General features: G+C 38.7%; 1 protein-coding gene and 1 long non-coding RNA gene across 3 annotated transcripts in view; one reads left to right on the top strand and one right to left on the bottom strand.

The window, feature by feature from the left end:
* The window catches only part of LOC139977739 (uncharacterized), a 292,233-nt gene that overhangs the window by 216,863 nt on the left and 58,753 nt on the right, over positions 1 to 16,617 (bottom strand). The window lies entirely within an intron of this gene.
* Positions 5,830 to 9,279, top strand: LOC139977881 (uncharacterized). The gene is made up of 3 exons (XR_011796731.1): positions 5,830 to 5,955; positions 6,525 to 6,638; positions 7,527 to 9,279. It is a non-coding gene; the product is annotated as an uncharacterized lncRNA (long non-coding RNA).

The raw sequence follows: 16,617 nt of genomic DNA, 5'->3' as shown, positions 1-16,617 counted from the left end.
TTGCAAGTAGTAATTTACTACACTCAAAAACGTCTTTGCCAGTACACGTCGAGTAATAGCTACTCTCTTAAAACACCATCGAATATACAAATTACAATGTTTTTACAGATTTTTACGTGCAATCTGAGAAATTGCAGGCTTGAGACCCATGTTTTAGGGCTAGGTATTCGCAGCATAAAACACTCGGGAAGTGCCGTTTCCGGCCATCTGGGGGGTTTGAAAAACCCCAAATTTTCTTGTACGCTCCGCGCCAACCGATGGTGGCGCTCCGCTTAGATAGTCTCCACATATTAGCCCCCCCCCCCAATAATTTTTCCGTTCCGCCGCGCCTGACCCCGCTTCTAGAGAAAAAGATGATACACATTATTTTGAGACGTTCCGTCAAAAATCATGAACATTATTTTGCGTACGTTCCTATATTAATCGTAATTGCCAGCGACATGTGTTACTTGATTGGCATATGAATATTCATGTCCCGTCATTTCACGAGCTGCACTTTTCAATCTCTTTATGCGTACTTAGAGATGTCGAGAGTTGGTCCGAATGTGTAAAATTGTAAAAAATGTGTAAAGGAAAAATACGGCAAAATAAGTGAAAAGTCGAGGCGAGCTGTTATGTCGATAAGGAAAGATTGTACACACCCCCTTTTCCAATCTACCTTTAATATGTCTTGCGGAGGTACTTGCCTCTGGAACCACCCCCCCTCCCTCTCCATGAAAAAAAAAGAAGAAAAAAAAAAGAGATTTGAAAATTACAATTGTCACATTTCATAGTTAAAGTGAACTTGAAGCAAACAGGTGTGATGTCATTGTTGCACACGTGCTGATGATGTTGTGTATTTCTTAGATATTTGCATTTACTTTTCTGCCCTAAGATGTGTTCCATTCACAATTTTTAATGCACCACGGACATTGACCTTATATGCACTTGCAACCCCTGTCAGGGGGTGTAATTTATTTTCTCTTGTACTGTTGTAGCTCACTGTGCATGTCGCACGGTATATGGTCGATAAGGATAAATGTAAAAGTAAAAATAAGAACACGCTTTGTTGTCAGTGTGCAACTTGAATGAAAGTTTGATAATTGCTTGAAATTATTTTTAGTTATCTTATTTTATTCTTAGGTATATCGAAACGAAATTTCTCATGGAGTATCCTTTCGAGATATAAAAAAACCGAAATTGCGTGTTAGGCAGATAACATTATTTTATCAAATATCAGTGGCCAATCTAGGATTTGTCTAAAACGCGGTAGTCCTCTGGACTGATGTTAAATTGTCAATTGGCTGCTTTAAGCCTGTTCTGGTGTTTTGCGAGTTGGAACAATTACGTAAGAGACGTAAATATTGAAGAAATAGTAATACTTAAGGCAATACAAATTGCTAGCATAGAAGTAGGTAACCCTGAGTTCAGTCGCAAAGCCAGTCGCTGGGTGAAGGATCCTCCTCTTCACCAAGAAGTCGTCAAACATTTAATGAAGTTTACTGTTACCCTGGACCATTTCCAGGAAGAAGAGTGCTTTTCATGTTCTCAAATTGATAATTTGATCGAGATGTATTTTATTCAATTGAGAAGGCTACGATAAATTTGGTTCATTTCCAAAACTTTGAAATGCAAATAAAAATATGTTGGTTTAGGGTTGATTGCCATAACATTTTAATCTAAATTTTTATTGTAATTCAGGTACCAGTGTGTAAAAAAAGCATACACAATATACACGGATGAAAGAAAGCATGGGCCCATAATTGATTGCTATAGTAGATGGCTTCTACACCCATCCTGAACCATTTATAGAGCTATAAATTCCTGTTGAATAGCATTTTGTATCCTATTTAACTATAACCTATTACCTAACTATTACGCTACGAGGTGCATGGTACAAAGAATGTCGAACTCGACAGAGAGTTAATTGACAGCTTGTGTTCAATGTAAGTTGACTCTATAGGAGAGTATTCGACATTGTTGAAATGAATGGAAACTGTAGGTCTTTCAGAGCGCATTTGACCTATTATTACAAATGACTACTCAATGTAGTGCGATCATACCTCTATATTGCACGCGAACATTTATCTCACTATTTGTCATGAAGAAAACCTGAAAAACAGACGGTCGTGAAAATAGTATCAGTTAGAAGTTACAGGTGCATTTTATTGTTTACGAATTTCTCGCGCTTGTCAAATCTGGAATAAAAAAAAAGGTACTTACAGCTTCTATAATCAAATGTGTCAAATATATGCTGACAGAAATGGCATATATAGTTAAAGGGAAATGTGTAAGAAGTATACTTAAGACTTAGAACAAAGATTGTATCCACTCCATTATTACTATTACCAGCTATGATTGTACCTCAAGGAGACCATCAATCATCGACTAAAATCCGCCTCTGTTAAAACAATCAAAGTGTCACGCACACGTGCTTCATTTGTAGGGCAAATTTAACTTGGTTTGACTTTGAACTCTTTGATTGTACCTTCTGTGGTCAGTCGAGAGTTTGTTTGATTTTGTTCCACTTTCCACCACTCCCATCGATCGAATTTTATAAATTGCCTTCAGTCATTTTTGGGCCAACAAAATATGCTGGAAAGATGATAAGCTAATGAGAAGTAACTTAATTGACAAAATACTGGAAATTTTGCCCGACTAGAACATTGCGGAAATTTTCTGGAACCTTATTATTCTACATTAAATAATTCTCCATTCAACCAATACTCTACCTACGGAAATATTTGCTTTCGGAACTTGTATTTTTGCTTGCCTTACATTGTTCATTTCATCTGTATCAACTCACACAATTATATCAAATGATTCACACTTTCTGCACTATATTGTACATTGTACAAGTCAGTTTGGCCATTCGGGAGTGATATGGTAACTTATTCAATTTCACGTATCTGAAGTTTCGTCCCACTGTTTGCAGGAAGGGATACTTACCACAATAGAGATGTTTTTAACAAAATTTGAAGGAACAAATATATCAGAGGCATGAGTTTTACACGATGGAAGCACAGGATAGTCAGAATTAGATAGCAATAAACTGATATCTTCTGTCAGTTGAGTTAGAATTTTGTATAAATAGCCAGGCAAAGAAATAAAGATAAATTCGGATTTTTCAGGAAGCAGCAAGTGAGCAGTCTAATTAATCTAAATCACTATGGATAGATGTATTAACTGATGAGGTTTGTGAAATTACAGCTTTAATTCTAAAAGACTGTGCTGGAAGCTTTGTTTTGATCGATGTCAACTCTTCTTATCATATATTGAGCAAGGAATATTGCATTAACGGTCCATAGTGGGAAGAAATGGTTAAACCAGGTTGTCTTGCTTTGTTAATAAGCAGTTCCATTACATGTCTACATATGTATGGGCGTATGTATGGGATTGCAGTTATTTTATTAGTCGACTTCTGCTTTGTGTGTTTATTCAAATTGGCAAGTAGGCCTAATAAATGGTTGAAGACCATTAGGAAACTAGATAAGCAATATTCTGTTTTTGTAATAGAGATATAACATGGAAAATGGGAATTTTTTTTTAAAATATATAAACTTTAATATATAAACTAAAATTTAGTCTTCATCGATAACCTCACTTCTGCTCTGTGTGTTTATTCAAATTGTCAAGTTATAAATTGTTGAAGACCATCAGGACACTACGTAAGCAATATTCAGGTAAAAAAAAATCAATTTAATTATTTATGATGAAGAATCAGGCGAGAAATTATGTCTACAAGGAAAGGCTTAACGAGTTCATCACCCGCCTATGAATATTAATAGTTTATTTTAAATATTTTGTGACTTTACTGGTGGATAAATTTCCTGTTATAAATTAAACCTGCATAGGTTTATAAGCATATTAAACCAAATGCAACTATAAGCAAAAACCAAAAGCTATATTAAACCTGCAACAGGTGCAGAGCTTTTGGCACGGTTTTGAGGGTATATATAGCGATAAAACGCTGCCCTGTGCTGCTGTTATGTATGCAGTAATATTTCAGGGAGACATTCGAAAGATTTTCATTTCGTTCCACCATGAATCTCTACATTTTGTCTCTGTTCCTTGGCACGGTTTTATGCGCATTCAAAATATCGTTTGCATCTAGTCACAATGAAGAAAGAGTCCGTCGGAATCCGCCGAAAGAATCTGCCCAGAAGAAAGAAAGACCATTCCAGCCCTTGACATTGGTAAGTGAATATATTTGTATTCTGTTTTAAATATTTGAGAAATCTGAACCAAAATTATAGTGGTAAATTATGGTAGTTTAGTTGCAACTTATTTAATGATATGTGTGTTTAAGAAATTACTACTTAGAAATTGAATTTGCTGTTGAATTTTGAGGTATTTGAATTTGTAAGTAAGTGAACTTTATTTAAACGTTGGAACGAAAAATTAACTGCAAACATTTCCAAAATTGCTGCATATATCGTGAGAATGAAAACAAAAGTAGCCGACAATGCTGAAACATTAAACACTCCAATTTCTATCTATAGTCAGTTTTACCTAAATGTTTTGGGGACCCCCACGCCAACCTCTCCCTCCAGCGACGTCCTTGGTTCCGTGTGTCTTTTTTCAGACCTTTCCCCAAAGGTTTATTTTGATTATCATAACACAGTTATTAATCTCAATTTGTAGGGACCAAAATACTGGGAAAACTAACCTAAAAGGGGCTAATAGAAGGTCCCCGAATTTGTGTTTAAAATGCCTGGATGTTATTAAGAATTCCAAGTCATATAAATAAACACTAGAAAACTAGATTAATGAAACGAATGTTGCACCTCTGGCAGGCAAACGCAACTTTGGTATCAATGAAAAGAAGTTTTAAAATATGCAAATCAAACCCACTAGTTTTAATTAACCAATCAGTGAGTAGTAAACATGTTAAGTTATGATCCGTTGCTAAAGGTAGCTTCAAAAAGTTGCGTTGATACCATGTACTGCCATAGACAATGTATACAAATATACCATGGTGTTATTTTACGTATTGGTCAATGACGTTCAGAGGTTCACGTAGGGCGGGTTTATTGCGCTCCTAACGGAGAAAAACAACGTTGAAAGTTGTGCATTTTTCAACTTTTATGCCACCATTTGACGTAAGATTGAATACATAATACATCAGTTATGTAAGTCGTTATAGCATCGTGGAGTCAGTGAGGTTGAGAAAATCATATGAAAATGACGCAAAAAGCTGCTTTAAAATGTACACTTTCCAAAACAAAATAGTATAAGTATGCTATAGCATTCTAATGGTACGTAGCCATAGCCTACGTATGCTGAGAGGAAGTCACATGAGCAATTTATGTGTAGGTTAGTTCTTAGCTCTGTGTTATCAATCTTTGTTTCACATGCCAAAGGGACTTACGGGGGGAGGGGAGGGTGGATGAACTGAGTGAAGTGGTCATTAAGGGGACCGGAGCACAACCCCCTAGTTGTTCAAAAAAGTCATATGGTGTATTTTGACACGACTCCGTCTTGTTAACGATTTGCCTATAGGAGTGGTGTCCTGATGCTGGATGCTACATCATTAAGTAAGCCCATAGAGGCCTCAAAATGCTTAATTATCATCCATTCGTCTTAAATTTCATCCTCGAAAATAAAATAAACAAAACAAAACAAGGAAAGTGTGTGTGGGGGAAGGGGAGGGAGGGGGGATCCCAGGCCGCTCAGTATTGACCCTCTGGTTTTGCAGAAGAGTCTTAGTTTTGCAATATGGTGGGGACTTAGTTCTGCAGTGTGTCTTAGATCTTAGTTTTGTTGACAAACGTAACAACCGAACATGTTTTCTTTATTTCACCAAGTTTCATTCCTGCAAATGACATTTGCTTCTTCCTTGTTGCATTTCATAGGGCAATACAAAACTACCCCTTGATGTAAACAAACAGGGAAACTTAACAGGTCATGGGAATCTTCGTAATCGTAGATTAGACGACACCGACGAGCATAAAGTGTCAGTAAAGATCAGAAGCAGTAAGTTTTGTTAGATTTAAGTAAAATATAGATAATAACCTTTATCAGGTCACTGAACTGGAGCCTTAGGTTATTAAACTAATAACACTATTACAGCAATCTACCATTTGATCCGTGAACATTTCATCTTTGGGGGCAAACGATTATTTCCTTTTTGCGATGTAATATGAAATCGTTGTTATTGTATTAGTCTTGTCCCACAAACACGCATGTATGAAAAAGCAGCTTGTACAATTAAACACGTATTCTACCTTAAGTGGCTCACGTAAAGACCTGCAGATCTATATTCCTTCGTAGGTTGACAATTAGTTCCAAAGAATGGAATATAGCACATAGTGTTTTATTTTCAGTTGAAGTGTGTACTTCGATTTGTAGCTTTGGTATCCAGGTTACCGAACAGTGTAGAAATATGATACTTATGTCGTAAAGAAGAGGCATTCGTAAGTCTGTATTTGTATTGAAGTACGAACACCATTTAACGTTTAACTGATGCTCAACAAGATTTCAAGTTAGTTCAGATCCATGCTTCGTACTATTTCAAGCTGGTCTTATTGTGTATGCTATTACAGCCGGAGATGACCAGTCTAATCTCCGAAGTCCTCAAGGAGAATCAGCTAGTGGAGCCATCTACGTTAGATGGGGTCATCATAGTTGTCCATCCTCTTCACAGTTAGTTTATACAGGTAGCTGATATGTAAATTACAAACAAATGTTTTTACAAAAATTTCTTTTTGAAAAAGCAAACTATTATGATCGCATTGTTTTATGCTATTAGTTTAAAATGATTTTTGAAAGAAAAAAAGAATCCACCAGTAATTATTACCGACAAATAGATGAGATTAATTTAAATTTTCATAGAATTGTTAATGATAAAACAATATACCCGAAATACCATGTATGTATATATTCCACCAGGCAAGTAGTTTTCAACTATTTCTTAAAACTTTTTGAGATGGAATTAAAACCTTTTCAGCGTGAGATATGTAAAAAGTATTGCTACGAATTTTCAACCGATCACAGTTAAGATCTTAAATAAAGAGGATTTTGCCTGTTTGTAAAAAAATGGGGACGTCCGGGAAGCATATCTAATAAGTTATACTGCATGTTGTCCGTACGTGAGGTAATCTATTCATTTAAAAGTAGAAGAAAACGATGTTTGAGTTTCTGCAATAGCCCATGATTTTTGTTTTAATAGTTTGCAAGATTACACAAACAAAATATTCTAACTACCTTTATCCCCGTTTACAGTTGCGAAAATGTATCCATGTCGAAAATAACATCAATTTAAAACAACCAAAATAGGTGATGTGCTGGAGGTTGAAGGTAGTGATACACCTACGCAGTTAAGTAAAATAACCTTTCTGACTTAAATAAAGACGTCTTTTGTTGCGATTCATAACGTATTAAAGTGGTCTCCAAGGTGGTATACAACTAACACTGCACGTTTCTACAACAAAAGGTTCTTAAATAGATAATTCTAATAGAATTTTCGAGAAAATTATAAATACGAATCTTTCTACTAAAGAAAGCATGCACAGCATTATGATAAATCGTTTTATATTTCAACCGAGGCTCCGCCGCGGGAACAAACGCGCAGGATTCCGGGCGGAGTAAATCAACTTTGCCTATCGCAAAACCCTGTGTACGATTCTCCAGTAGCTGGCGTAGGGTCAGAAAGATCTTTTATTCATGGCATTGAATATCAGATAACTAATTTTCCACAACTTCAATCTACCCGATGGTATGATGTTCCTTGCGCAGTCTGCATAGCAACGGCCAGATTCGCTAAACTGATCATTCCTGGCACGAATGTGTGCCCTTCAAATGGATGGACCAGAGAGTACGGAGGTTATTTGATGTCCGCGAGAGTTCATTCAGTACATAAAAGGTCAACGCATGTTTGTGTTGATAGAAAGATGCAGGTGATACCTAGCTCGGATGGGATTCCTCCTGATACTAAGCGGGATTCCCTCAATTTGGTGGAGGCTAGATGTTTATCAAGTGGGGCCGGCGGCGGCATTCCTTGTGGTCCTTATGTTGATGGCTATGAACTGACGTGTGCTGTGTGTACCATGTAAAATAATAGTATTTGCATGTCTAAGCACAGTGACTTTGGATAATTTTCATTTTAAATCTCTAAAAACTTGTAAATATATTAAAATAATTGGTAAAAATATCGCAGTTAAATAAAGTATGAAAATATAAATAATACATTCAAATGATGTAACCAGCAGTATGCATGTTTTTCAGACTTTTATCTTTGCTTTCGGGTTTTTTTTTTTCGTTTTTGCGACCATTTTCCGTTTTGCAAAATTTTATCATTTCTGAAAACTTAACTGTTCGTCTTTTGGGCATTTCTTTCACGTTTTTATGACTTATATTTTTCGTTTCTACTACTTCACATTTTATCTCAAAATGCAGGATCATATAGTCTCTACGCGAGGCCTCAATTACGAAAAACAGTTCGTTCACGAAGCAAACAGAACATTGCTTCCTGGCGACTGATTTCTCTCTTCTAAAATTGGACATCGTGAAATCAATTGTAATCCATCGATCAATCACCTTTAATGTCGGAAGAGTGTCATAGTTGGTCAATATTTCTTACGAGAGATATTTCTACTTCGGAGTAGCCTGCGTTAAAGGCTCTTATAGAGGTTAACAATATGATATACAGCGACCAGCCTATCGCAGTTGGAGTAGCAATGTAGCATAACTAAACTTCAGGGTAGACATACTAAAAGACTAACTAACTAACTACAGGCGCGTATCCAGGGGGGCGTTGGGGGCGCGCGCCCCCCGGGTAAGAAAAAAGGGAGAGAAAAAAGGAGAAGAAAAAAGGGGAAAAAGAGGGGGGAAAAGAGGAGGAGGAGAGGAAGGAAGGGAAAAGAAAAAGAAGAAAGAGAGAAAAAGAGAAAAGGAGGGAGTAAAAGAAAAACGCCAAGACACCTGGAAGAGAAGGAGAAACAGTGACGTAATTAAAGCGCTGATCCCTATTACATACACAGGGTAGCCAGTGACTGATCAAGGATTTCGAAAGGGCGTGCGCCTCACCCTACCCCTAACATCGTCAACTCCATTTTTGACGTTTCCATTTTGTCCTCTCTCAATAATGTATATGTACATATATACTATATGTAAGGTCTATCATAACGCGTGTGTGTATATGAAACCTGCTATGAAACCAACTGTGGCTGGTCTCGAACTCGACCGTGTCGTCGGGGAACATGACGCATTTCGGGAAGGGGGCGACTGCCCCACCCCCCCACCCCTTGAGCATATTTTGTTATGATATCTTTAGTAATTTCAAAATAAAAAATGCTTAAATGCAACATACAAGGCCGGGGAAGTTTCATTACCAGCGATCTGGGAGGTATTTTTAACCAAAATTTGCTTGTACGCTTCGCGCCAACAAATGGTCCTGGGTAGTGCCGTTTCCAGCGATTTGGGAGGCATTTTCGGCCAACAATTTTCTTGTACGCTTCGCGCCAACACATGGTGGCGCTACGCTTAGATAGTCTGCCAACAGGCTTCGTCCCTCACTTAGCAAACTCCTCGCTACGCGCCTGCTCGAATTAAAAAAGCAAACAAAAGCAAACAACCTCAAAACTGTCTATGTGTGAAGTCATGGGCGTAGGAGCCCAATTTGACTTGGGGCTGTAACGACTTGCCCGAAAAAAATAACCAAAAGTTTGCGCGCGCTCCGCGCGCGTTCAACATGTTAATGTCAATATCATATACGCCAGCATCGGTTATTACATCCAGGCGCGTATCCAGGATTTTCAAACCCGGGGGGCGCGAATTACTATCTAAGCGGAGCGCCACCATCGGTTGGCGCACAGCGTACAAGAAAATTTCTTATTTTGATACCCCCCAGATCACCGGAAACGGCACTTCTCGGGCTTGAAATGACCAACCAGATGTACACTTTCTGCCTGAGAACCAAGTATTTCCTAATAGTTTTTTTTTCATCCATAACCTTTTTGAAGATTGTCAACCCGGCACACATCATGTTCGACCTGATCGCATCTCCTGTGGGTCTTTGCTTTTGTAGGTGATTCTACGTCACGGCCAACAATACCGTCAGCCCCACTTTTCAAGGTTTTAAGCCCCATATTTGTTCCGAATTTGAAAATTCACATTTCTCGTGAATAAACTCACTTGAAAACATACCCATAATGTTGTACAAAATTTCATCTATGGACAACCAATATAGAAAAACTTCCTTGAACCCCTAACAGACTGGTCAAAATTGCACGAGTAGAGGGAAGTGTGATGCAGAATGTTGGTCAGAAATTTTCGAAAATTCAGACACAGTTAATTTATTGGTGTACAAATATTAAAACCTGTTATAACGGCTATTATAAAACTTGGTTGAAGGAAATGAAAAAATAGCAGATATTTCCGAAACCGAACACTATACACATAGGCGTAGGAGGCGCGGCGGAAGTGGCGGAGCTAGGGGTATTGGTCAGGAGGAGCGAGAATGGTCTGTAGGGGCGCTTTCAACACTATCTAAGCGGAGCGCCACCAATGGTTGGCGCGTAGCGTACATAAAATTTTTGAGTAAAGATACTCCCTAGATCGCCGGAAATGACCTTTTCCGGGCCTGGCTAATTTGCAGATAAACGAAGAATAAATAGGTGTCATCTCCAAATTACACGAAGAAAATGTGACAAATGTCAATAAGTAGATGAGAGCGCAATAAAAAAGTCAATAATCTAGAATAAGTAAAAAGTGGTAAAGAGCTGAAAAACGCGCCAGCAGTCCATTTGAGTCCGTCAGGGGGGGGGGCATGCGCCCCCCTGACCGTATGGACGCTCCGCCACTGCGCGGCGGGGGTGCAGCCCCTAATTCGCCATTACTAATGTAAAAGAGAGTTTTGACATAATTGGACCTCCATGCTTTTTATACATCTACATGAGACATGTCGTTGTTTACATTAGCATCCCGCGGTATACTGCGCAATTTGAACGGACCGTACGGTACATGATGGCATGCGACGGAAATTTTGGGTTATTTTTTTAGGCAAGTCGGACAGTTTTGAGGCTTTTCATCCTGAAACGCCATTTTCATGCTCACTGATATGATGTGATATCTGCTGTTTGCGTCACAAATTCGAACAGGCGCGTAGCGAGGAATTTGCCAAGGGAGGGCGAAGCCTGTAGGCAAATTATCTCAGCGTAGCGCCACCACAGGTTGGCGCGAAGCGTACAAGAAAATTTTGGCCGAAAATGCCTCCCAGATCGCTGGAAATGGCACTACACAGGACCATTTGTTAGCGCGAAGCGTACAAGCAAATTTTGGCCGAAAATGTCTCCCAGATCGCTGGAAATGACACTTCCCAGGCCTTGTAAGTTGCATCTAAGCACTTTCTATTTTGAAATTACTTAGCGATATCATTTAAAACAATGCTGAATGGGGGGGGGGGCGGGCGGTCGCCCCCATCCCAAAAATCGTCATGTTCCCCAACGACACGATCGAGTTCGAGACCAGCCACAGTTGGTTTGATAGCACAATTCTACACACGCGTTATGATAGACCATATATAGTATATATATAGATCATTAGTGAGAGAGGAAAATGGAAACGTCAAAAATTGGAGTTGTCGGTGTAAGGGGTAGGGTGAGTCAAACTTTTACGAAATCATTGATCCGTCACTGGCTACCCTTCAGCGCTGTAATGATGTCTTTGTTCCTCTTTCTCTTCCCGGTGTCTTCGCGTTTTTCTTTTACTCCCTCTTTTTCTCCTTTTTCTCTCTTTCTTCTTTTTCTTTTCTCTTCCTTCCTCTCCTCCTCTTCTTTTTTCCCCTCTTCTTTTTTCTTCTTTTTTTTTTCTCTCCTCTTTTTCTTACCCGGGGGGCGCGCGCCCCCAACGCCCCCCCCCTGGATACGCACCTGACATCGTATGCCATCGTGTACCTTACGATCCGTCAAAGTTGCGCAGTATACCGCGGGATGCGAATGTAAACAACCAAATGTCCTGTGTAGATGGGAAAACCTCGAAAAGTGGGGCTGACACGTATTGTGGGCCGCGACGTAGAATCACCTACACAAGCAATGATCCACAGGACATGCGATGAGGTCGAACATGATTTGTGACTGGTGACAATCTTCAAAAAGGTTATGGATGGGGAAAAAACTATTGGGAAGTACTTGATTCTCAGGCAAAAGTGTACATCTGGTTGGTCATTTTTAAGTCTGAGAAGTACCATTTCGGGTGATCTAGGGGGTATCAAAACCAGAAAATTTTCTTGTACGCTGCGCGCCAACCGATGGTGGCGCTCCGCTTAGATAGTACTTGGCGCCCCCGGGTCAGAAAATCCTGGATAGGCCCCTGCACTAGAGAGTTATCGTTTAATCCGATTCAGACAATACTGTGACCCACAAATTAATTGTCATATTTTATTTGTTTGTTTCCAAACCTTTAATTTCTCTGTCTACTCTCATCTTTCCTGGCTTGATTTTTGTAAAAAAAGAAGTATCATAATGTTTCAAGGTCCTTATCTCTCCTTTCACGGCCAAGTTTGCTACCAACACATTGTAGCAAAAACAACACAAAGTATACAGACGGAGAGTATGCGCATTTCCAATTTATCCAGATTTCCAGAATCTTAGGAGGCTGATGAAAATGGTCATGTGATACAAGTGAATGAGGCTGAATAACAAGTAACGGTAACAGGAGGGGCAAATACACGCAAAGACTACAGACAGGTTAATTAGCAGGGTGAACACAAAAAAGATAGATGTAAGAGGATCAGTAGACAATGGATGGAGAGAAGAATGAAACCAATAGGCCGGGGGAAGCGAAGAGGTATATGTAGGAGATAAACTGTAGATAGACAAAGTATCTCTTAACAAGAGAATGACAAAGACAGAAAAGTGTTGAGAAAAATTTGGAAGAGAGCCACGAGCAGACGGGCGACAGGGGGTGGGGGTGGGGAGGGGAAACGGAGAAGATCCTGCTAGGATCGAAACGTCAGGCCTACTTACTTTACACTATTCGTCACGCGTAATTGTACAGTTGGTGAACAATTTCAATATAAAATGAATATTCTATAATTATGTACTATTCCTAGTGTATATGAAGCATTGAATGTGGTCAAACCAAGTGTTTAAGTTAGGTATGAAAATTCGTATCCTAAAATTTGTTTTCAGTAAATATTTACTGACACGCTATGTGAGCAACTTGAGCAGTTTACTTGTTGCCAGATAGGAATGAAATCAACTTGCATTAAATTATATAGCAGAAGCCGTAGAACCTGGACATAGTTGACAGTTGGTTTTCAACGAAATATTGCGAAAGGTTCAACATTAAAGATTATTAAGATCAATGGAAATTCGCGTCTCTATATGATTAACAAAGAATAGCGTCATATTGGATCAACGAATAACGATAGGATCAACAAAGCTTCGCGTTTACTGTACGAACAATAGAGATTCGCCTGGTGCAATAGGATCGGCACAGATTAGTGTTACGATGTGTTACGATATGCTCGGGCTACTTATTAACAGAGATTGGTGTCCAGTAGCATCAGTGGCGTAGGAAGGTACTTTTGAGTGGGGGGGGGGGGGTGAAGACTGATGGCCGGCCTGGGGGAGGGGTCTAAAGGGAATGGGTGTTCCCCTCCCCTTTGGAATTTTTTGCACTTCCAGGTGGCCTCAGATGCAATTTGGTGCAATATAGCACACTTCAACACCCACTCTATTTTGTAAACTTAATTTTGTATTTTCACCTGGCCTTAGATGCAATTTGGTGCTCCAAATGAGATTTTTTTTCTCATTTGGAAATGAAAAGGGGTTTTCTGACTTGCGAACCGGGGGGGGGGGCGGAATGATACTTCCGCCCCTCCACATTTTTCACTGGGGGGCGCCACCCCCCACCCCACCCCAGCCCCCCCGGTTCCTACGCCCTTGAGTAGCATCATAGGTTCTTGTAAGGTACAATGGAGGTTTACGTTTGATAGCATCAACAGAGATCCGCGTATGATAACAAGAACAAGGACTCGCGTTTATATTATATAGAAAATGAGATTCACGAACAATAATTTCATTAATATATATATATTGGAGTTTGATAACATCGACACAGATGAGGATTTGAAAGTATCAACACATAATCGAGTTTGATATCATCAACATCGATTCGAAATTGATAGCATGAAGAGAGATTTCCATATAATGAAAGAAGTATATTTATTAAAACTGCTATTTGTATATAGATTAATGTACATTCTGTACATAGCTACTGTTAAGAAAGCCAAATACCTTAAAAAGTACGTATTAATAGAGTTATTTTAATGTTACAATTTTAAAATGTGTTAACTTGTATAAAATTACTTATTTTAAAATGTTAAATCTTCAATCCACAATAATATTAAGTTAAGTTTTGCGATAGTTATATTCGGGTCAGTATTGTGAAAATCCATATCAAAGTAAGGGAGTTGGGGGAGAGGGGGGGGGGACCGATCAGATCGCTTGTTGGGCGCCTGCGAAAATAATGTTCTTCGTGGTAAGGCTCTTGCCCTCGTCAACAATCTAGTCCACATTATTGGGTTTTAAGGATTTCCTATGTCACTTTCTAGCCAAAAGTTTGTAGGAACGCCTGGAACGGCATGATATAAACTGCGTGACATTATTACAAAATGCGGCAATATTTTCTAGATCGGTCAGGATACTTCAAAATGTCGAAGTGTATACCTCATGCGTCCTTCATTGGCTGTTTATGATATACTGCTGGTTTGTAGACGTGTGCAGTTTGTTCTACGTCAATAATGTGACAATCTGAATGCGACATTTGACAGTTAAAATTGACATCCACTTAAAAGATATATAGTTGTGACACGATGTAAACGTATTAAATCTTGAACAGAAATTAAAGAGTATGATTTTCAAATTTGGGCTAGAATGAGTTTCAAACCAGTGACCTCGTGGTTACCACATTACGGTCACACACTGGTTACTCCCTAAAGTATGTAGTTCTAATAAACATGACCAAATCCCTTTAATTCCTTTATCCCCTGGATCATATACGTTAATAAACTGTTTATGGTATTTGCGTTTAGGATATGCATAATTATGAAAAAAAAAACTTCAGTGGGTTTCTTTACACGGATACGTGTAGGCCCTTTTGATTCCAATAGGTAACAAAATACAACTAAGAGGAATGGGAATGGATTTATTCATATATTCTCATTTTGTTTGTATTAAAATGAACATTTCAAATTTGTAGTACATTATCCCGTTAATCAAATTGCGTGACGTATTCTAGTGAGGTCAGTTCAGCGTTCTCATATGATGTGTAACGAAGCATGTGTTCATATAGCCTTGCCTACACACCTCCATTATAATACCGTTTTGGGGTTTTGTTGGGCAGCTTTCCATAACAACTTCCTGCTTATACCTATAGTCACGATAACCTGTATTTGAAGGGGACGATGATACTGAAGGGAGGGGACCAGTATGGATGGCATGATGAGAGCTATGGAGGGGATGACGGACGTTGAAGAAAGAAGACGGTCAAACATTGACCACACCCCTATCTTTTCCACATTTGGTTCTTGTATAATTGATTGATACAGTCACCCCCAACCCCCCCCCCCCCCCATCACCGTCCTTTGTTGCTCAAAATGAGACTAATTATTGTTATATGTCTATTGCATATTGTTTGTAGGGGGGGGGGCAAATACTGTATTATACAATAAATCTTTAGTACGCAACAAAAAAGTAAAACCGATTTTGTATTTCTTTAAGTCATATTTTATTCAAACACGATCTGCAGGAGGTTGGATTTTCCACTTAAGGCTCTTGTGAAATTACATCTCAGGCAATGACGTTCATCCAACTTTTACCTTTGGAGCTATCCTAAAGTTTGAGGGAATTTCATCTCCATTCTCAGATCAAATATCTGACCAACAAACCAACAAAAAGCAAAAACGATAACCGTTCTTGTACTGAACCATTACGGTTGTAATGCATACGAGGTTTATGCAAATAAGAATGAACATCGCAAATATCTTGTAGAGTTGATGATGGATTTAAAGACAACATATCACCTTCACTTCAGGATTTATTGTAGTTACAATAAGCGCTACATATAGCGTATGGTAGACATGGATTACTTACGATATCAGTTATTAATTAAAAGACTTTCACTTGTTGACCTCTGCTGACTGAAATGACCCTTGACCTGCAATTACAACACAACTCAAGACGGTGGATCTACAACGTACCGTCATACGTATGGTCATTCAAGTTATATCGTCTGTTGTTATTAAGTTTGCAGGGTTTTCAGACTGAACTCTGACGACTGAAAAAGACCATTCATATCCACAAAGCAATAAAGTCCTCTTATTCATTAAGGTGGATCTATATACTAAATATGTAACAATGTACACGATATTTCACACTTTCACTTCTATGTGCGTCAAATGAAGTTTTACCAGAAAATGCAAGAGTTTTCACATACTAAAGTAGATCAACATACAATGTACGAAGTTCATTCACGCTTTACTATATAATGGACACAACCTTGAGTTACATTGACTTCGGAGGACATAAACCTCATAAAATGCAAGAGAGCTCTTACTAGGATGGGTTTACTTACAAGTAGTTCTCAAACCACTGTACATGATTTCAGAGGCCCATTTCTCTATTCCATCTGTTT

This window comes from Apostichopus japonicus, chromosome 12 (assembly GCF_037975245.1).
Source record: "Apostichopus japonicus isolate 1M-3 chromosome 12, ASM3797524v1, whole genome shotgun sequence".
Taxonomy (NCBI): domain Eukaryota; kingdom Metazoa; phylum Echinodermata; class Holothuroidea; order Aspidochirotida; family Stichopodidae; genus Apostichopus; species Apostichopus japonicus.
The sequence above is the reverse complement of the archived record's forward strand: the minus strand, read 5'-3'. Positions and strand labels throughout refer to the sequence as shown.